We start from the raw sequence: 21663 nt of genomic DNA, 5'->3' as shown, positions 1-21663 counted from the left end.
ACTCCAGAATTTTTTTTTATTTACTAAGCTACTCCTAGTGCCTAGAACAAAGCCTAGCATAATAGTAGGTACTCATTAAATATTTGTTAAATGAAAAAATGAAAGAATGATGAATCTCTCACTCTCAAACTTGTCCTTTTGATTGTTATCTCCTAAATAAATATTTAGGGCTTTGTGATATATCCTTCATTCACAGTGATTGGCTAGACTCTTCAGAGGCTCATATCAAAGCTCCTCTCATAAGCCATCAGAACGGGCATTTGGTTAGACTTTTGGTCAAAACTGAAGGTCCTAAGCACTTACTAAAGTTTTTACATGACTTTCAGCTCTTCATGTTTTGGGGATTTGGCTTAGGATGCATCTTGGTCTTTCACCAAGAGTTGAAAAATTGATCAGTAGAGATATTTTGTAGGAAGAGTGGGTCAGCAAATGTAGCAGTACTTCTTCAATTTCACTCAACACTTGTAACTTTATGCATTCTTTGGAAACACCTCTTTCCTCACCTTACCCCAATGAGCAAATACTGGCAATCTCTTGCTTGCACTTGGGTAAATATATGTCATCTGGCAATCAGCTCAATGTCAGTTGCTTGCATCTGTGCTATATGCCTCCAGCTTCTTTCTGTGGGGGTCTCTTTACTCTTCCATGCGACTTTCTTCAGCAACCCATATCTGATCCAGATATCCACAGAATGGCTTTGCCTCACACCTCTGAGTATAGATTTTGACCACTCAAAACTCATCTTTGCAGTTAGCCAGCCATCTTTGCTTGTCCAGATTCCACTAGAATGTTGGCTCCATGGAGGCAGGGGCTTTTCATCTATTTCATTCACTGCTGTAGTCATCTGTGTCTGGTATAGTACCTGCTTAATAAGTGCTACTGAGGGGTGGCTAGGTGGCTCAGTCGGTTGAGCGTCTGACTTCAGCTCAGGTCATGATCTTGCGGTCCGTGAGTTCGAGCCCTGTGTCGGGCTCTGTGCTGACAGCTCAGAGCCTGGAGCCTGCTTTGGATTCTGTGTCTCCCTCTCTCTCTGCCCCTCCCCCACTCAGGCTCTGTCTCTCTCACTCTCAAAAATGAATAAATGTTAAAAAAAAAATTAAAAAAAAATAAGTGCTACTGAAGTATTGAGTGAATGAATGCCTCAAATATAATCCTGACGTGAATCCACTGTGACCCCCATAACCCCCAGCTCTAAGGGACATATATCAAAGTTCCATTAAAGCCTCTCTCCCTGGGCATGAGGTGAGGAAAAACCAATGTCAACACACTGCACATTAAAAACCCTCTCAAAATCTTCTAAACTTCAACTTTTTTTCTGACTTAGAAGTGGATACACAGGTAAATTGCAAAAGCAGCCCCCCCCACTCTTTTTTGCAATTTCTACTTTTGGTGGCCTTCCACTTTACTGTGGAATGTGGGAATAATTTACTTTCTTAGAACCATACACAAAAATGAGATAGAGTCTCACTTTAACATCCTGCTACACACATATAACAATTGCACTTATTTGTTTACATATTCTCTCCATCTATTAAATCACCAGCTCTTGGAGAACAACGACACGCACACACACACACACACACACACACACACACACACATACACACATAAAGTGTCACACTAACTAGCGCCTAACATAGTTTAAAAAATCAGGGATGAATAAAAGTACCTTAGCAGTACCAGTAATAATTCCAGTGTATTGCACAGTACCAAAGATTAGTGTCCAACACTGTCTTTCCAGTACCCTTCTAGGAGAAATCTTTAAATTTGGAATTATTTTTTTCTATTAAAAATATTTTTTAATTAAAAAAAAATTTTTTTTGTTTATTTTTGAGAGAGAGAGAGAGAGAGAGAGAAACAGAGCACGTGTAGCGGAGGAGCAGAGAGAGAAGGAGACACAAAATCTGAAGCAGGCTTCAGGCTCTGAGCTGTCAACACAGAGCCTGATGCAGGGATTGAACTCATGAGCTATGAGATCATGACCTGAGCTAAAGTCAGAGACTTAACCAACTGAGCCACCCAGGTACCCCATTTTTAAATTTTTTTTAAATGTTTATTTATTTTTGAGAAACAGAGAGAGACAGAGCACAAGCGGGGCAGGGACAGAGAGAGAGAGAGTGGGGCATAGAATCCAAAGCAGGCTTTAGGCTCTGAGCTGTCAGTGCAGAGCCCGATGCGGGGCTTGAATGCACAAACTGTGAGATTATGACCTGAGCTGAAGTCAGATCCTTAACCGACTGAGCCACCCAGGCGCCCCTAAAATATTTTTTTAATTGAAGTATAACTGACATATAGTATTATATTAGTTTCAGGTACACAACATAGTGATTTGACAATTTTATATATTACATAATGCTTACCATGGTAAATGTAGTCACCACCTGTCACTGTACAAAGTTAATTACAATATTACTGACTATATACCCTATGATGTACTTTTCATCTATGTGACTTATTTATTTTATAACTGGAATTTTATAACTATTAATCCGTAAATTTGGAAATATTTATAACAAAATTGTAGGATTGCTTTCCCCTTGATGTTACTGTGTTAGATAGTCTCCATTGCCGCTATAGATCTCACTGTCCCTTCTCCAGTGGCTTCTGTTTGAGCTCAGTTGATGGAGGGCACTAGCAGATCAGAAGGCAGTGGGAGAAAGAGATCAGGGTATTTATTAACCTCCCACCTTCCCTCCATGTTGGCCACAAGTCAGCAGTGGTACTATATCGTCTCTTGCTGTTTCATTGCCCACATTCTGATTACACAGTTTTCAGTTGTGCCTTTGGAGTGTGCTGTTTCCTGCTGGGACCCTGACTGATTCAATAATATCTAAAAATTTTACAGGGTGCAGGAGGTATATGATAATTTTTTTTTAATGTGAGAAAAACCCGTTTTCTTTTCCTGAAGTTGAGTTTGTATTATACCTCTAAGAATATTAATACTAGTAGATCTGAAACAGCTGAAATAGAACCTAAGATTATGATATATACCCTTCTCTGTTTTTTACCTGTTCAAATATATAGGATAGTTGGTTTTATTTTTTTTTTCAAAAATAAAAGGAATACACATTTATTTAAACTGTTTCAAATGCGAACAGTGTGGAAAAAAATCCCCTATGTAGAGAATTTTAGTGATTTTTTCCCTACGATAATATATACCTAAAGGAGGAAAATTATCCTGAGAATGTATTTTCTAATATTTATAGTTTGTAATACATTGTATTTGCATATGCATATTGTAGGTATGGCTCTCTTATTCCACAGAAGTAAATAATTGCATTTCTTCAGATCAACTTGAATCTAAACCTGAGCTCCCATCCTGCCATGCTGGTGGGTAAGTCCGTCTCGGTTACTGAGCATTTCCTCTCCATCTAGGATTGTACAAAGTTTCTAGGGCCTTAATTATCATGGAAATACCTGGAAATTATTTAGTTGTCTGTCCACATTGATTTACTGCTAAGATTCCCTTTTATGCCATCTTCCCTTCAGGTCTCATGACTCTGATACTCCTTTACCACCCTTGGAATCAAATGAGTGAATCTAGCAGCCCAAGCACCCAGGTGCAGCCTTCCCCTTTGAGGTTTTGCCACCATCCTGGGTTCTGTCACAGAGCAAGACAGAAGACTTAGCTGCTTACTCAACATTTGAGCTTCAGACTTCTAAGTCTTAAGGAATCTGTCTTCCACCTCACCTTCAAAGGCATTTCTGTCCTTTGTTTCTCCTCCTTATTTCAAAAGACAACAAGAGCCTATGTTTTGCTTTTTGCCTTACAAAAATATGAGGGTCTGGATACTTGCTTGAATGGGGGCGAGGGGCAGGGGGATACATAGAATTAATATCTCAACAAAATAACCTGCCACAAAAATTTATATCAAATTATAAATGCTTTTTTTACCCTGCTTTTTTATTTAAACATTATACCATAAACATTTCATGCCATGTGCTTTTGTAATTTTTAAGTTTTCCTTTATTATTTTCGAGAGAGAGAGAGAGAATACAAGCAGGGGAGAGTGGCAGAGGGCGAGAGATTCTCAAGCAGGCTCTATGCCCAGCGCAGAGCCCAGTGTAGGGCTCGATCCCATGATCCTGGGATCAGGACCTGAGCTGAATCAAGAATTGGATGCACAACTGACTGAGCAATGTAGGCACCCCTAAAATCATGTCACATGATTTTAAATGTCTGCATAACAGTAAGATCCTTCATCATACAAATGTATCATAATTTATTTAACTGACATTTCATAGCCTTTAGATAGCTCACTCTAAATGCAGTCTTATCTATATTTACTACCTTTTTAAATTTTTATTTTTTCTGGTTATTCAGAAGCTAAGGTTCTCTTCTGGTAATAACTAAAGCTTGGAATAGAACAATTGGAACTAATGGACATAATTTGGAATACTAACAGTTTAAAGTTTTATCTAAACTCCATAACATAATTTCCCTCCCTAGGGATTACCAAAAGTGAGGCCTGTACAAAAGCCATTGGCATACTTGAGTTGTTTAGAAATATTTTTTCCAGAAATGAAGCAATTATTACAGAATATCATCTAGATAGTTGAGTAACAATGAATGTTACATGTCCATGGGAAAATTTCAACTTGGCTCTTATTACACTTTATTTTAATTTAATTCTAAAACATCCTGAACCAACAAAAAATGACCTTTAAATTGGAGCATAGTACTGCTTTTTTCATCTATTCTTTCTACTAAATACCCTTATTGATCTTTTGATCAAATTTGCAACTACTGGTTAACAGTCAAGTTGTACCCTGAACAAAGTCCCCACATCATTCTTGAAGGAACTGAAAACCATTAATACCCCAAGAGACCAAATGTCTCTTCTTTTGGTTCACAAGTGAAGCTTTGATATAAGAACTGCTCTAAAGAGTCCAGCCAACCACTTTCAACTCCCGGAGCCACCAATATGCCCATAGAAGGGAATGATGAAAAGGAAAATTTCTGGAGTCAGATATTTTTCATTCATTCAATATGTATTTGTTGATCTTACTATATGCTAAGCATTATCACTAAGATACTGAGAATACCTCATAAACAAACAGATCAAAATTCCAGAGGAAGAATATAATGAGATGAAATCAGAGAGGAAATGGGACAGGGGTTACAGATAATATAAGGCTTTCAGGCATAGTAAAGACTTTGAGATGGGAAGCTACAAGAGGATTTTGAACAGATGAATGTCATGACTGACATTTTAAAAAGATTATCCTGACCCATGTGCTGAGATCAGATTATAGGGGTCAAGCAGACTAACAAGATCCAGACTCTTATAGTAATCCAAGTGAGAGATGACAATGGCGTGGACCAGGATTGTAATGCTGAGATGGTAGGAATCAGTTGGATTCTGCATGTATTTAGAAGGTGGACCCAACAGTACATTTTGCTAATGGGTTGAATGTGGCATGTAAGAGAAAGAGAGGTTTCAAAATGGCTGCCATTATCGTCCTGAACAAATGGAAGAATGGAGTCGCAGTGAACTGCAATCAAGGAGAGGTGGAAGGAGCGGATTTTGGGGAGAAAGATGATGATATGATTTTATAATATTTCAACTTTGGGATGTCTGTTAGGCATCCTAGTAGAGTTAAGGCATAGTTTGTTGGCATATGAGTTAGAGTTCAGTGGCAAGATGGAGGCTGGAGATCTAAAATTGGGAGTCATCAGGGCACCTGGCTGGCTCAGTTGGTAGAGCATACAACTCTTGATCTTGGGGTTGTGAGTTTGAGGGGTATAGAGATTACTTAAAAATAAAATCTTTAAAAAATAAAATAAAATAAAATTGGGAGTCATCATCATAAGGAAGTTATTTAGAACCACAGACTAAAGAGTAGATAGAAAAGAGTTCCAAGAATTGAATAGTGGGGCACTTCAATATTAAGACAGAACTGGATTTGTATTTGAGCTTAGCTACTTACAAATTCTAAGATCTGTAATGCCTAATTTCGCCTCTCTGAACCTTTGTTTTATTGTTGTTGTTGTTGTTGTTCTTGCTTAAACCTGTAAAATGACATACTTTGGCTAGTATCTTTTATGATTATTGTGATGACTAAGTGAATTTTTCATTTAAAGTGCTTAACACACTGTCTGGTACATGGTGAATACTCAGTAAAATATTAGCTGTTATTATTATTTTTAAACCAGAATTTGTTTTCCAAAATGTTGCTGGTTGCCTTGGTGATAATATACTCATAGACTCAGTACAGTAGCAATACTTATTATTTAGCTAAGTAAAAAGTGGCAAACTGGAAGTGTCCAGTGAGCCACTCACTCCTCCATATGTAATATCTTAAATAAGTTACATTTTTAGCCAGGAGCCTTTTTTCCAACTTGTTAGCTTTTGAAGTCCTCCTAAATATTTAATTTTGTTTGAATCCCTTTTGAAAGTTTTTAATTATTTTATTTATTTTTCATCATTAGAAGTTCACTTCTAATCCCCATCACCTATTTTACCCATCTTGCCCACCCACCTCCCCTCTAGTGACCATCAGTTTGCTTTCTATGGTTAAGAGTCTGTTTCAGGGCTCCTGGGTGTCTGACTCAGTTAAGTGTCTGACTCTTGATCTCAGCTCAGGTCTTGATCTCAGGGTCATGAGTTCAAGTCACATATTGGGCTCTGCACTGCACATGAAGCCTATATATAAAAAAAGAGTTTGTTTCTTGGGGGGGCACCTGGCTGGCTCAGTTAGTAGAGCATGTAACTGTTGATCTCAGGGTCATGAATTCAAGCACCATTTTGGCATGAAGCTTAGGTAAAAAAAAAAAAAAAAAAAGTCTTTCTTGGTATATCTTTTTCCCCGCCTTTGGTCATTTGTTTTGTTTTATTAATTCCACATATGAGTGAGATCATATGGTATTTGTATTTCTTTAACTCACTTATTTCACTTAGCATTATATTCTCTAGCTCCGTCAATGTTGCAAATGGCAAGAGTTCGTTCTTTTTGATGGCTAAATAATATTCCATTGCATATGTATACCGCATCTTCTTTATCCAATCATCAGTCGATGGACACTTGGCATTTCCATAGTTTGGCTATGGTATATAATACTACAATAGACACTGGGATGTGTGTAACCCTTTGTATTAGTGTTTTTGTAATTTTGGGGTAAATAGTAGTGTATTATAGGGTAGTTCTATGTTTAGTTGTGTTTTTCTAAAGTTTTTTTTCTTTAACGCTTATTTTTGAGAGAAGGTAGGGGGCAGAGAGAGAGGGAGACAGAATCAGAAGCAGGCTCCAGGCTCTGAGCTGTCAGCACAGAGCCCGACATGGGGCTTGAACCCACCAACCCTGAGATCATGAGCTGAGCTGAATCAGAGGCTTAACCAACTGAGCCACCCAGGCGCCCCATGTTTGGTTAGTTTTTTGAGGAACCTCCATACTGTTTTCCACAGTGGCTGCACCAGTTTGCATTCCTACCAATAATGCACAAGGCTTCCTTTTTCTTCACATCCTCACCAGCACTTGTTGTTTCTTGTGTTTTTTATTTTAGCCATCCTGACAAGTGTGAGGTGATATCTTATTGTAGTTTTGATTTATATTTCCCTGATAGTGAGTGATGTTGAGCATCTTTTCATGTGTCTGTTGGCCATCTGGATGTCTTTGGAGAAAGAAGATTTTTGTTTTGTTTTGTTTTGTTTTGTTTTGTTTTGTTTTGTTTTGTTTTGTTTTTAGTGAGAGAGAACTCCAGCTGGGGAGAGGGGCAGAGGGAGAGAGAAAGTGAATCTTAAGCAGGCTCCATGCTCAGTACGGAGCCTGTCACGTGGCTTGATCCCATGACCTGAGTTAAAATCAAGAGTCGGACGCCCAACTGACTGAGCCACTTAGGAGCCCCAAGAAGTTATTTTTATTTAGCTGCCAAGATCTATGAAACATAATAATAGAGACTCTCCTTTAAAGTTTTGGCATTCAGTATGGGTGAGTGCTATAAAACTAAACATGTGACTGGTAAACTGAAATAAGGATGTACTTCTTCAGCAGATTTGAATAATCATTTGGTCTGGAAATCATTTCATCCAGTATAGGAAGATGTCTTCTAAATTTCAAAATAAATGACCTCTTATTGTCTTAGCAAAATAAAATCTATTCTGATCTCATTTTTTACAGAAACCCAACCCAAGATTATTTGGGAAACCACTTTCTGTATTAAAAACACACATTTCTTCCTTTAATAAGCCAGAGCCAGTATTTTTTTAGTGTCAGGGTGACTTTAGCATTTCTTTTCCTTTGGCCTATTGCTGAGGTGGCAAGGGTAAATTGAGAAACAAAAAAACTGAGACATTTTATGCTGGAAAGAGCATTCTTATAAATAAGCCAAAATTTTTCATTTGTTGTATTTCTTTTTCTTCCCTCATGACAAGAGAGAAAAAATTCAAACCCTAACCTATCAGTAGGCTAATAATTCTTTAAATATTGGTCATGATAAAAAATAATGTGGACATTAGGGGCGCCTGGCTGACTCAGTCCATGGAGTGTACGACTCTTGATCTCAGGGTTGTGGGTTCAAGCTCCATGTTGGGTGTAGAGATTACTTTAAAAAAATAAATCTTATGGGGCGCCTGGGTGGCTCAGGTCATGATCTCACGGTTCCTGAGTTCAGGCCCCGCATCGGGCTCTGTGCTGACAGCTCGGAGCCTGGAGCCTGCTTCGGATTCTGTGTCCCCCTCTCTCTCTGCCCCACCCGTGCTTGTGATTTGTCTCTGTCTTTCAAAAATGAATAAACATAAAAAAAATTTTTTTTTAATAAATCTTAAAAAAAAAGGTAACGTGCCCTTTAAAACCGACGTTTTCTAAAATTGAAGTCCAAAGTTAGTGTGCAATTCCCTTCTCTGCTGCTAGGTGGCAATTAATGCTTTGGAGAGAAAAAAATCTGCCCCCCCCCCCCCTTTCCCACCCAAAAAGATATGTGCATTTTCTCTTCCATAAGGTAAGAATTCTCTTAAGGATAATATTCTCTTTCCTGTTTTGTTTTGTCCAAGTGGATTTACATTCACCTTTTCCTTTAATTGTTAAGAATAACACATACAAATCCAATGCAGATTGCTATAGCTAGGGAAGAATAGATCATATCTTTGAAAGAGGGTGGTTTCCAAAAAGGAGTGTATGTTCATCAGCGATATAGAGTAGGAAGTGGCTATAATTTCCCTGCGACATTTCTTTTCTTTTTTCAGTTTTACTAAAGAAAATTTCCTGTGGAAGGAATTATAACTGGCCCATGCCAACTTTATGCCAAATGTAATATAATTAACTATAAAACAAAAATGGAGAAAGAAAATAATTTTAAAGACCTAAAAGCAATTCCAGTGTGGCAAAGCTGCTTTTTCAGGTCAACTACAGGAAAAACAATAAAAAGATTCTTTATCAGAGTCACAGACTGGTACAATATTAAAAAAACAAACAAACAAACAGCAAACCAACAACTTTTTTTTTTTTTTCAGACAACCTATTCAGGTTTACCTATTCCTAACAAAATTATTTAAAGACTATACATAGTTTCTGTGTATGTTTACATCTAGTGACTCTGGTCTACATCCTTTAAAAAAATGTGCTTAATCGTATACATTGCTTTTTGTGACCTTCCTTACCAAAAGGATATATATAGTGGGTGTTTGCTTCATAAAATTCAAAATATCAAATCCCTATTCAAAGAAGACTCTCAGTTTGGGTCTTAAAGCAAAAAGACACTCCCCAGGCTGAACTTAATGAAGCCTAACACCAAAAAGAAAAGCTGTTTCTGGCATTCTAGGCTTTCCCTGCATCCAGATGGCCTGTCTGTAGCCTAGCCAGAACCAGACCCTTCCTGCTGCCTTTTCTGCTGGCCTTGGATGACAGCCCCAGGCTACACCGGCTTCCATACCCCTTTAACTCTTCAATGTCCAAGCTTTTTAAGAGACTGGACTTCCAGTGTGAATTGGGTTGAAAGAGTAAATCAAGTTTTAAGCTTAAAGTTTAGTTTATAAAATATTTATCCACATCACCTTCCACCCGGCCCCTCCCATAGGCTTCCTCCCCGGGTAGCTCAGCTAGCCAATTGGCATCAGAAGAGCACCGTTTGGAAGGGAGTGTGTGTGGGCAGCTTGCAGGTGAGGACAGGGCTGCCAAGGCAGACCATGCGGTTTGTCCTGTGCCTACACCCAATACCTGACTTGTGCCTTTCCAGAGCATGTGTATACACACAGCAGTTCTGCTGTTTAGGGTGTGGGTAACTTTAAAAAGTATTTTTTTTAAATAACTCTCTGACAAGACTTAGGTTCAGCAAACAAGAAATGCATAAATGGGAGATATAAAATGACCATGCATGGATTTAAGTGAGAACGTCTCTGAAGAAGTCGTGCCAGAAAAACCTACTCTGTGTTTCAGAGGTGCCCTTGGAAATCTTAACTGGTAGCAGCCATTGTTTTCATCGTGGGTTTTCAAACGTTGTGTGTATATGAGCATTTCACCAGAAGGGAATACACAAAGCTGACTTCACACTCCAAGGCAGAAATCCCCATGGTTTTGCTTTTCTCCACATAGACAGATGCTATTAACTGATTTATAAGGGTGTTTCTAAGTTGGTCAGAATAGATATTTTTGCATGAAAGCCTATGACTCTGTATCTTTTTCCTTATTTTTGAATCTCATTTCTTAGTTCTGTGCTCCCTATTATTTTAATTATTATTATTATGCCTGTTGCCAAGCTGTTTTACTTTCCGCAGAGTTGATTAGAGACCTGAGAAATCTAGGCCAACATAAAGTCCTGGTTTCCAGGTCAGACTACATGAACAAAGGGGGAAAAAAAGGCAAAAGTGCTAGCTTTCACAAAGCTCTTAAAGAAAACAAAACCAAAGCAAAAAATGCAAAGGAACCTAGAGCCTTAGCGGGTGGAGTTTAAATCTTCTTTTTTTTTTTTTTAAGTTTATTTATTTTGAGTGAGAGGGCATGAGCATGAGAGGGAGAGAGAGATAGAAAGGGAATCTCACTGCACTGTCAGTGAGGAGCCTGAGGTGAGGCTTAAACCCACAAACTGCATGATCATGACCTGAGCCAAAATCAAGAGTTGGATGCTTAACTGACTGAGCCACCCAGGCAAGTAGAGAGTGGAGTTTAAAAACAGGAACCCATGGAAGGAAACATGACAGGATAAAAAACTATACAGCACTGAGATGAAAAGAAAGTATTTAAAAGAGCGAATAAAAATAGATTTTTCAGTGTTTAGCCCGGAGTACTGCGGGTCTATGCCAAGCAATAGAATCTCTCTCCACAGCAGACAGACGTAAAAGGGGCACTGGGTGTGGCTTCCCATTTGTGGCTGCAGAACTAAAACGCTTCCCTTGACCCTCTGCACCCAGCTCACTCTGTTCAGATCTTCCCTCACCTGATCTCAGCTTCACCACTTACTTCTCTGCATTTGCCTGGCCCACAGATGTTGTCTTCTGTGCCATGACCTTGTCTCCTTGCAACTAAGTTGATGAAAATTGGGACTCTCCATCCCACTATGTTGTCTCAGGCCACATTGCATAACATTCCTCCCTGTTGGATCCACTCCTCAGGATTCTCCTTTCCATGAAAAAAGCAGTGAACCAGATGGGCATTTAGGAAAGATTATGTCCTCAGGAGAGATAGGATATCACTTATTATTCGATGCACATTTCCAGAATACAGGCTGAGGTCACCTAAATCCATACAGAGCAAAAAGGGCCATCATTTCTGGTTGTAAATGTCTGTTTTTCAGATTTACATATACTACCTTACTAACGATTGATACCTGATGCATTGCAATCGGATTTTCACAGAACGATAAAATACTACTCCCTCTAGGATGTCAATGTTAGAAAAAAAATTTATGAAAGCAAAAAAGGAACTAACAAATAGAGTTCAATGTCAATTTTTCTTAGAAAATCTGAAGAAAAGCCCAATTAGAGGGGAAGATTATTTTATAATAATTCATCTACTGTGGGTTTAATGCTCCTTTTTTTAAAAAGTGCTTTTTATTTCTGTGAAGAGAATTTTACTTCCCTTTCATTTTGAGGAGAGGGACAAAAACTTGGGAACACTATCCCTGCATTCTAGAATAAAAAGAAAATTGCTGGCATGAGAAATGTTATGAATTTGTGAAAAAACGATAGCTTTATTTCCTAATTAGAATATTGCATTTTTCTTCACTTTCCCCATCACCATGAGAGTATATATGTATGTGTGTGTATATATATATATATGTGTGTGTGTGTGTGTGTGTGTGTGTATATGTATACACACACACACACACACACACATATATATATATATAAAGGCGTCCTTGCCTGAAAGCCTTTGACCAGATTTCACAATGCTAGTCCTGTGCTAATAAGAAGTCTTTATTTAGTTTCTGTCTTTCCAAACAAGCCTGTAAGTTTCTGACAGAGCAAATACCAGTTTGGTCCTCTCTGTCCTCTGTCCCTTGACCCCCAGCTGAAATCTGGCTCAGTCTGTTCACCTGAAAAGATGAAACTAGACCCTATTTCTGTAGCATATTTTTGTTCTGATGCAGGGCCACACAGAGCTGTGGAGAGTTCCAGGCAGGCCCAGGGAGGAGATAGAGATTGGCCGCCATCCAGTTCAGCTGGACGAGAAGTTCAGCTTCCTTGTCCTCTCACACACAGCCCCTTCCGTGCTGACCTTTGACTAGCTGGCAGTGCTCTTGAGCCCTGACCCTGCTGCTGCTCTGCCCACGTTCTTCCTCTTCACCGCACTCTCAGTACTTCTTGGAAAGAGGAGAAAGCCAGAGGAGAAAGGACTGGGGAGAGGAAAACTGCAAGTCCTGGATTTTTGAGCCTCTAAGGATTTTCTCCCCATCCTTGATAAGGGGTTCTGTAATATAAAAGGATGTCAACAGGGCCGCCTGGGTGGCTCAGTCAGTTGAGTGTCCAGCTTCGGCTCAAGTCATGATCTCACAGTTGGTGGTTTGAGCCCCTTGTCGGGCTCTGTGCTGACAGCTCAGAGCCTGGAGCCTGCCTCTGATTCTGTGTCTCCCTCTCTCTCTGCTCCTCCCCTACTCATGTATTGTCTCTCTCTCTCCTTCAAAAATAAATAAAAACGGGGGCGCCTGGGTGGCTCAGTCGGTTAAGCAGCCGACTTCGGCTCAGGTCATGATCTCGCGGTCCGTGAGTTCGAGCCCCGCGTCGGGCTCTGTGCTGACAGCTCAGAGCCTGGAGCCTGTTTCCGATTCTGTGTCTCCCTCTCTCTGACCCTCCCCTGTTCATGCTCTGTCTCTCTCTGTCTCAAAAATAAATAAACGTTAAAAAAAAAAAAATTTAAAAGGAAGTAACCCCCAAGCAATCTTAAAAAAAAAAACAAAAACAAAAACAAAAATAAATAAAAACATTAAAAAATAAAAATAAAAAATAAAAGGGTGTCAACATATGACATGCAAAATTCACAAATACTTGCAGAATTTACCATGACCTATGCATCAGGGTAGATAGCTTACAAACCTCAGAAGAACGTGCTAGCCCTTCTGCAAATATCCCATAGTTTTTTTCTAAACTCCATATTTAATGGAACATTTTGCAAATGGCTTGCTTCTTTTTTGTGGTTATTATTATCAGTAGTTCCATTGTAGAGGAATAGATTCCAGGAAAAATTACGATGCATATAGACAGTGATCAAATAGCTTATAGAATTTAATGCTAATGCCGTTAAAAGTGCAAATGATTTTTTTATAATCGTTTGAATAATTTTGAAAGAGACCCAACCAATACATAACACCATCTATACCATGTTTAAAATTTAAGAAAAAGTAAATAATATGGAGTAACAATTGTAAAATTACCTTTATCATTGTAAAAGTAAAGATTTGATTGTATTTTCCTGATTTTTCTTCCCCTTTGATGACTTTAGTGCCAGTGGCTCAGTTGCATGCTTGGCCTCTCTCCTCCTGCTAACTTTGTACAAACAATGCCCTCCCTCATTTGGGGGTGTCTATTACCCTTTCATCTGGCCTGCTCTATTTACCTTCCAAAAGCTGGCATTCAGCTGAAACCAGAGGAAAAAAAAATCTTTCCCCAGTTTGTTGGCGACTTGTTGAAGGCAATTGACTGCTTTTCAACAGAAAACATTTCCTTCCCCTATTGTGTCACCTCTACTCCTTAAAACACTCAATAAAGTTCTGGCTGAGCCCTTCTGTGATTGCCAGACAATGGCTTCCTTTAAAAAAATACTTAGAGGGGCGCCTGGGTGGCTCAGTCAGTTAAGTGTCCGGTTAAACATCTGACTTTGGCTCAGTCATGATCTCACTGCTCCTGAGTTCGAACCCCACCTTGGGCTCTGTGATGACAGCTCAGAGCCTGGAGCCTGCTTCAGATTCTGTGTCTCCCTCTCTCTCTGCCCCTCCCCAACTCATACTCTGTCTCTCTCTCTCAAAAATAAATAAACATAGGGGCGCCTGAGTGGCACAGTCGGTTAAGCGTCCGACTTCAGCCAGGTCACGATCTCGCGGTCCGGGAGTTCGAGCCCTGCGTCAGGCTCTGGGCTGATGGCTCAGAGCCTGGAGCCTGTTTCTGATTCTGTGTCTCCCTCTCTCTCTCTGCCCCTCCCCCGTTCATGCTCTGTCTCTCTCTGTCCCAAAAATAAATGTTGAAAAAAAATATATTTAAAAAATAAATAAATAAATAAATAAATAAATAAATAAATAAACAAACATAGAGAAAAATACTTAGGGGCATTGAGGATGGCACTTGTTGGGATGAGCACTAGGTGTTGTATGGAAGCAATGAATCACAGGAATCTACCCTCAAAATCAAGAGCACACTGTATATACTGTATGTTAGCTAACTTGACAATAAATTATATATATATACTTATTGTATATATTTATATATACATATATTTATATATATAAATATATAGTACTTATATATAATGTAAGTACTTATCATGTATATATATACTTAGAGGCAACTGGTGTCACAGACATGGGTATTTTCTTAAGAAAAGGGTCATTGGGGCGCCTGGGTGGCTCAGTCGGTTAAGCGTCCGACTTTGGCTCAGGTCATGATCTCGCGGTCCATGAGTTCGAGCACCGCGTCGGGTTCTGTGCTGACCACTCAGAGCCTGGAGCTTGTTTCAGATTCTGTGTCTCCCTCTCTCTCTGACCCTCCCCCATTCATGCTCTGTCTCTCTCTGTCTCAAAATTAAATAAATGTTAAAAAAAAAAGTCATTGATTTCCACCCATGTACCATAGAACTAGAAGGGGCTTCCCAATCCTACCCATGAATTTTCCAGGGAAGGGAAGTGAGGCCCAGAGGAGTAAGAGTCTTGTCCAATTTCTAGAGTGAAGATTCTTCATTTTTTCTGTACCATGAATCACCTTGTCAATCTGGTGAAGCCTATGGACTCTCTCTCAAAATAATGTTCTTGAAAGCATGAAATAAAGTACATGAAGTCAAACTCTTTCCTTATACCATAAACAGATATTAATTCAAAGTAGATCAAAAACCAAATGTAGAACTTAAAATGATATAATTCTTAGATGAAAACATTAGTAAACATGAGTATGACTATAGATTAAGGAATGGTTTCTTCTGTCTGTTTTCTTTAATGTTTATTTATTTTTGAAAGAGATAGAGCATGAGTGGGGGTGGGGGGGTGCAGAGAGAGAGGAAAACAGAGAATCTAAAGCAGGCTTCAGGCTCTGAGCTGTCAGCACAGAGCTAACACAGGGGCCTGAACCCATGAACCATGAAATCATAACCTGAGCCGAAGTCAAATGCTTAACTTACTGAGCCACCTAGGCACCCCTCTTCTGCCTTTTTTTTTATAATTTTTTTTTTCAATGTTTATTTATTTTTGGGACAGAGAGAGACAGAGCATGAACGGGGGAGGGGCAGAGAGAGAGGGAGATACAGAATCGGAAACAGGCTCCAGGCTCTGAGCCATCAGCCCAGAGCCCGACGCGGGGCTCGAACTCACGGACCGCGAGATCGTGACCTGGCTGAAGTCGGACGCTTAACCGACTGCGCCACCCAGGCGCCCCTCTTCTGCCTTTTTTAAAACAGCTTTATTGTGGGGCACCTGAGTGGCTCAGTCAGTTAAGCGTCTGACTTTGGCTCAGGTCATGATCTCATGGTTCATGAGTTCAAGCCCCTCATTGCATGGGGCTGCTTGGGATCCTCTGTCTCCACCCCCATCCCCTCCCCCCCACTCAGTCCCTCCCCTGCTATGCCCCTCCCCTGTACTCACTCTCTCTCTCTCTCTCTCTCTCTCTCTCTCTCTCTCTCTCTCAAAAATAAATAAAAATTGGGGTGCTTGGGTGACTCAGTGGGTTGAGCATCAGACTCTTGGTTTCAGCTCAGGTCATAATTTCAGTTTGTGAGATTGAACCACACATTGGGCTCTGTGCTGCCAACACAGAGCCTGCTTCAGATTCTTTCTCTCCCTCTCTCTCTGTCCCTCCCCACTCATGTTCACTTGCTCTCTGTCTCTCAAAAGAAATAAACTAAAAATAAACAAACATACATTAAAAAATAGCTTTATTGAAATCTAATCTATATACCATAAAATTCATCCATTTAAAGTATATACATTCTAAGTATATTTACAGAATTGTGCAACCATTATCACGGTCTAATTTTAGGACATGATTTATTGATTTATTGAGTTTTTGTTTTTTTTTTTTGTTTTGTTTTTTAGGAATCTCTATACCCACCATGGGGCTCAAACTCACAACCCCAGAGATCAAGAGTCACATACTCTTCTCACTGAGCCAGCCAGAAGCCCCACTTATTTATTTATTTATTATTTAAGAAAAAAAAAATTTTTTTTAATTTTTTTTTAACGTTTATTTATTTTTGAGACAGAGAGAGACAGAGCATGAATGGGGAAGGGGCAGAGAGAGAGGGAGACACAGAATCGGAAGCAGGCTCCAGGCTCTGAGCCATCAGCCCAGAGCCCGACGCGGGGCTCAAACTCACAGACCGCGAGATCGTTACCTGAGCTGAAGTCGGACGCTTAACCGACTGAGCCACCCAGGCGCCCCTAAGAAAAAAATTTTTAAACATTTATTTTTGAGAGACAGAGAGAGACAGAGCACGAGCAGGGGAGGAGCAGAGAGAGAGGGAGACACAGAATCTGAAGCAGGCTCCAGGCTCTGAGCTGTCAGCACAGAGCCTGATGAGGGCTTGAACCCGTGAACTGTGACATCATGACCTGAGCTGAAGTTGGATGCTTAACCAACTGAACCATCCAGGTGCCCAGCCCACTTATGTATTTTTAAACAATAAGGAGGATTTATTGGTTTATGTACAGACATGACCAAGCAGTGACACCAAAGTCTGGATTTTTCTAAGCCTACCTATTCTTTTCTTTTTTTTTAAGTATTTCTATTAGATTAAATCACATGTTACATAATTCACTCATTTAAAATGTATAGTTCAGGGGCACCTGGCTGGCTCAGTTGGTTGAGCGACCAACTCTTGATTTCAGCTCAGGTTGTGATCCTAGAGTCATGGGATCAAGCTCCACATTGGGCTCTGTGCTGAGTGTGGAGCCTGCTTGAGATTCTCTCTCAGCCCCTCTGCCCCTTTCTAGCACTAGTGCTCTTTCTGTCCTTCTCTAAAATTTAAATCTCTAAAATTTAATTTAAATTAATTAATTAATTAATTAAATGTACGATTCAGTAGTTTTTGGTGTATTCACAAAGTTGTGCAATCATTGCCTAGGCAATGGTTTCTTAGATATGACATCAGAAGCACAAGCAACAAAGAAAAAAGGTAAATTATACTACTTCAAAATTAAAAACAGCTGTGCTGCAAATAATACCATCAAGTCAGTCAACCCATAGAATGGGAGAAAATATTTGCAAATTATATATATGATAGGGGACTTTTATCCAGAATATATAAAGAACTCTTACTGCTTATAATTAAGGGCAAATGACCCAATTAAAGAATGGGCAAAGGATTTGAATAGATATTGCTTCAAAGAAGATATACAAATGGGCCATAACCACATGAAAAAATACTCAGCATCATTAGCCATTAGGGAAATGCAGATCAAAACCATAGTGATATACCACTTCATACCCACTAGGATGCTATAATCAAAAAGATACAGAATAACAAGAGATGGAGAGGATATTAAGTCAGAACTGGAAAACATTGCTGGTGGCATAAAATAGTACAACCACTTTGGAAAACAGTCTGGCAATTCTTCAGAAAGTAAAACATGGAAATATCATAGGATCCAGCAATTCCACTTATAGGTATAAATCCATTATAAATGAAAATATCCATCCACACACACATGTGTACAGGGATGCTCAAAGCAGCATTATTCATAAAAGCTAAATAGTTGGCATAACCTAAATCTACATTGATGTGAATAAACAAAATGGCACATCCATTGCAATGGAATATTACTTGACAGTAGAAGAAATGAAGTCCTGATACGAGGTACAACTTGGATGAACCTTTAAAACATTACACTGAGTGAAAGAAGCCAGTCACAAAAGACCACACATTGCATATTTATATGAAAGGTCTGGAATAGGCAAATTTATAAAGATGGAAAGTAGATTAGTGGTTGTCTTGGGCTGAGGGATGGAGGAGAGGACAATGGAGAGTGATTGCTAATGAGTATGGGTTTCTTTTCATGATGATGAAAATGTTCTAAACTTAGATTATAATGATGGTTGTGTAATTCTGTGACTACAGTAAAGTCGTTGAATTGTTCACTTTGAATGGGTGAACTTTATGGCATATGAATTATATCTCAATAAAGATGTTTAAAAAATAGAATACATAAGAATCCAAAGGAAACCAATTCTATCGAAATAGTTATCAGAATATTGAAAAGCAAATATGATACTGTAAATATGTGCTTTAAAAATTTTTTTTTTAATTTTAGGGTGAGGGAGAGTGTGTACACAAGTCAGGGAGAGGAGCAGAAGGGAGAGAGTTAAGCAGGGTCCACACTTAGTGCAGAGCCCAACGAGGGCTCGATCCCATGACCCTGAGATCATGACCTGGGCCGAAATCAAGAGTCAGGCGCCCAACCAACTGAGTTACCCAGGCGCCACTATGTGCTTCTTTATTAACGCATTAAATTATAAGATATAGCAGCAAATCTATTAGCTACCATAATTTTGAAGTAGTGATGAATGGACATGATATTTTGAGATATCAGCAACAAACATAAAAGCAATAAGAAAATGTCTGGTTTCTATTGGTGAAACGTCTTAAGTACTGCTAATAATACTCTATGGTTTCTTGTCTTCAGTGATGATCAAAGGACTACATGGCACATTTAAGCCAACAAATGGGAAGAAGTAACAGGGCAGAGGTTGGGGAGATCCTTAATGAAATGCTAACTTTCAGTGGCCAATGATGTGATTTGTTTCCCTTCCAACTTCACTGACACCCTGAATTCTGTCTGTAGACCCCCTGGGAGCTTATCAAGAAAGGTAGTGAAAAGCTGGTTGAAAATCTTGGGGCATCTGGGTGGCTCAGTCAGTTAAGCATCCAACTTTGGCGCAAGTGATGATCTCACTGCTCGTGTGAGTTCAAGCCCTGTGTCGGGCTCTGTGCTGACAGCTCAGAGTCTGGAGCCTGCTTCAGATTCTGTCTCCCTCTCTCTCTGCCCCTCCCCCATTTGCACATGCTGTCTCTCTCCCTCTCTCTCTGTCAAAAATAAACATTAAAAAAAATTTTTTTTTAAATCTATGCCTCATGACTTAGTCCAGTTCTCTATCTAACCCTACTCTTTTTTCTCTTTTAATAAAGGGGAATAGGTAGAAAAGACTGAATTTTCTAAGTTCTAAAAAGAGTGAGTCAGTTCTAAAAAGAGAGGGACCTGAGGTTTGCCAGCATGGGAATTTCTACAGAAAAAAGGATTCTGGTTATAACCCTCCCCTTCCTACTCTGTCCCAGCCCTCCCCTCTCCCCAACTAAATGATGCTATAATGCTTTTTCCTTTCAACAGAAGACCGTTGATTTCAAGAAATAATTGTAATTTAGAGCTCTAGAGTGGAAATGTGAATTTTGCAGTTTTCTGAGAGGGAATATTTTCAAGAGTTTGCCTCTGAATGCCTGGCAAAGCAGAAAAGCTGCTCGCAGAATCTGAATCGGTGGGAAATGGTGGGTAACCAAGTTCCCACCACTGATTCTAGATTTTGCAGAAATTTAGCCACTTTTTGATTTACAGGGAAGTTTACCAGGGCATGCCATCATTAGAGACAGCTACTAATATACTTGTGGTCACTAAGAGGTGGGATGGAGGAAGACAGTCAAGTTTGCCTCTGTTATATTCACACAATAAATATCAGATGATTACAATATGTATACACAAAAATAGTAAATATTTTTTAAAAATGAGAATAGGAGGTGTGACATTTCTTCCATTATTTGAAATGTGGGGCAAGGAAGTTTTTGTGTCCTCATGTGAACTGTGCCTTCTTTCCAACCACTTCCACCAGGTAATATGATACTGCCTGATAGAGTAGTACAACCTGGAGCATTGATGGGTGCCTGAGTGGCTCAGTTGGTTAAACATCTGACTCCTGATTTCAGTTCAGGTCAGGACCTCACGGTTTGCGGGCTCTGGCTCCTACGATCTCACAGTTTCTGGATTTGAGCCCCATGTCAGGTTCCGTGCTGACAGTGCAGAGCCTGCTTGGGATTCTCTTTCTCTCCCCCTCTCTCTGTCTGCCCCTCCCTACCCCTCAAAATAAATTTTAAAAAAGAGAGAGATTGGCCATTAAGACTGGCAATCACTTCAACACTGGAACTTAAAAGTTTAGGCACACCATGATTTTTCTGGGTTAGAGAAAAAAGGATGTGTTTTGACGATGGGGTTTTGTAGTTTTTTCTTTCATCAAAAATTCTCTGGGCAATATACTTTGTGCACCAAACCACTAGAGTTATAATGACAGAATATATAAAATTCACATTATCTGGAAAATCCAGGTTGAATAGCCATCAAGGTTATAGATATCACAAATCAAAAGGATTGGAGTTGCAATAAAAATGGACAGGAAATGGGAAAGGTCCAGAACAAGATCATTAGTTGGGATTCCAAACCAAAGCAAGATCATGAGGTCAGATCCTGGCAGTGGAGGTCCAGAGATCCAGATACACACTCAGAACAAGGATTAAGAAAAGACACCAGTCAAAAACCAGAAGAGAGGCAACCAGATGAGCTCAAGTCTCTGGGGGATGAAGGTGGGTAGCTGAATACCCAGGGCAATGCTCCAGTACCTGGAGCTCTCCGGGGTCTGATAGAGAGGGATTCCCAGGCAAGATAACACACTTGAGGCTCCCTAACAGCTTCTTCCTCAAGTCTGAAGATTGGTGTTCTTTATTTTTTATTTTTTTTTATTCTGTTTCCAACTTCTTTTTTTTTTCAATATATGAAGTTTATTGTCAAATTGGTTTTCATACAACACCCAGTGCTCATCCCAAAAGGTGCCCTCCTCAATACCCATCACCCACCCTCCCTTCCCTCCCACCCCCCATCACCCCTCAGTTTGTTCTGTTTTTAAGAGTCTCTTATGCTTTGTCTCTCTTCCACTCTAACCTCTTTTTTTTTCTTCCCCTCCCCCATGGGTTTCTGTTAAGTTTCTCAGGATCCTCATAAGAGTGAAACCATATGGTATCTGTCTTTCTCTGTATGGCTTATTTCACTTAGCATCATACTCT

The 21663-nt window shown here is 39.6% G+C and overlaps 2 long non-coding RNA genes across 3 annotated transcripts in view; one reads left to right on the top strand and one right to left on the bottom strand.

Moving 5' to 3' along the window:
* Nucleotides 1-21663, top strand: part of LOC147576637 (uncharacterized) — a 93749-nt gene that overhangs the window by 2933 nt on the left and 69153 nt on the right. The window lies entirely within an intron of this gene.
* LOC147576638 (uncharacterized) overlaps nucleotides 1-21663 on the bottom strand; it is a 48567-nt gene that overhangs the window by 2779 nt on the left and 24125 nt on the right. The window contains exon 1 of one of the 2 annotated variants that reach the window (XR_015240988.1): nucleotides 13802-13901. The exons of the other annotated variant lie outside the window; for it this stretch is intronic. This is a non-coding gene — a long non-coding RNA (uncharacterized LOC147576638). Of the gene's footprint in view, nucleotides 1-13801; nucleotides 13902-21663 lie in introns of those variants that run through there. 2 annotated transcript variants of the gene reach the window in all.

Source organism: Puma concolor, chromosome D1, assembly GCF_028749965.1.
Source record: "Puma concolor isolate L17-30 chromosome D1, mPumCon1.1.hap2, whole genome shotgun sequence".
NCBI lineage: Eukaryota > Metazoa > Chordata > Mammalia > Carnivora > Felidae > Puma > Puma concolor.
Note: the sequence above shows the minus strand (reverse complement) of the source record. Positions and strands in the feature narration are given on the sequence as shown.